Below are 1,287 nucleotides of genomic sequence, written 5' to 3'. Positions count from 1 at the left end.
CTCATTGGTCTTTTGACGAATTAACCTACCGGGCTACGGAACTCGAGGAGCTTTGATAGGCTCTGATGATGGAGGGGAGTCCTTTTCTTGCAGAGGTGGTGGTGTAGTCTCCTCTGTCGGCGGTGGCCCTTCCGCAGGTCCCACGATGCGGTTTCGTAACGTGATGAGATGAACTTGCGCCTTTGGGTTTGTTTCGGTATTGCTTGGTAATGCGCCTGGTGTTCTCTCAGAAAAATTTTGGGCTAGTTGACTTAATTGTTTTTCTATGTTTTGAATACTAGCTTATTGATTTCTAAAATTTGATTCTAATTGTAGAAACCTTTCCGAGTTTTTCTTTCCAGTGTCGGAGACGAGACGAGATACAGTATCTTCAAGCCTTTCTCGTCCACCTTGTTGTTGAGTGAAATTTTGTGACTCATTTCTTGGTTGTTGAAAGTTTGTTCATTGGTTTTGTTGGTTACTACTATTGCCGGGTTCTCTCCAACCAAGGTTAGGATGATTCCGCCATCCTTGGTTGTAAGTGCCCGTTGGAGGACCCAACGGCCTAGGTCTATTGTCAATGTAGCTTACCGACTCTTCTTGATCGTCCGTTTCTTTCATACAACTCCAATTTTCATGTGACCCACCACACCCTTCACAAGCCATAACCGAGACCGTTTTTGTCATTTCCAATTTTTTTATTTTTGAAGAAAGGGCCTCAATTTGGGCTTGTAAAGAAGTGTTTTCAACAACCTTATGGGTGACCGGGCAATAGATTTATTGCCTCGGGGAGTGTGCCACTGGAAATTGGTTTGAGCAATTTCCTTAATTTGGTTATATATTTCATGTGGGCGGCGATTACCTAAAAGTCCCCCGGAGCTAGAGTCAAGTGTCTGCCTTGTGTGTGGCAACAACCCATTATAGAAAGTGGATACTTGTTGCCATATCGCAAGGCCGTGATGTGGACACTTTCGTAATAGCTCCTTGAACCTTTCCCAAGTTTCATATAAGGATTCCCCGTCCTCTTGTGAATATGTATTAATTTCAGTCATTAATTTAGCCGTTTTAGCGGGAGGGAAATACTTATATAGAAATTTTTGGGCTAGTTCATCCCAGGTGTTTACCGATCCAGCTGGGAGGGCGTTAAGCCAAGCTTTTGCTCGGTCTTTTAGTGAGAAAGGGAACATTCGAAGGCGGATGGCATCATTTGATGCTCCATTGATCCGAAAGGTATCACATATTTCTAAGAAATTAGTAATATGTAGATGGGGATCCTCGTCCGCAAGCCCATGGAAGGTTGCGGAGTAT

At 43.7% G+C, this 1,287-nt stretch overlaps 1 non-coding gene across 1 annotated transcript; it reads left to right on the top strand.

The window, feature by feature from the left end:
* Positions 1-930: 930 nt before the first annotated feature.
* On the top strand, positions 931-1,037 carry LOC118480713. Its single transcript, XR_004863691.1, has one exon. It is a non-coding gene; the product is annotated as a small nucleolar RNA R71 (small nucleolar RNA).
* The last annotated feature ends 250 nt before the right edge of the window (positions 1,038-1,287 follow it).

The sequence above is a fragment of the Helianthus annuus genome, chromosome 7 (genome assembly GCF_002127325.2).
Source record: "Helianthus annuus cultivar XRQ/B chromosome 7, HanXRQr2.0-SUNRISE, whole genome shotgun sequence".
Classification (NCBI taxonomy): Eukaryota; Viridiplantae; Streptophyta; class Magnoliopsida; order Asterales; family Asteraceae; genus Helianthus; species Helianthus annuus.
This window is presented reverse-complemented; position numbering and strand designations above follow the sequence as displayed.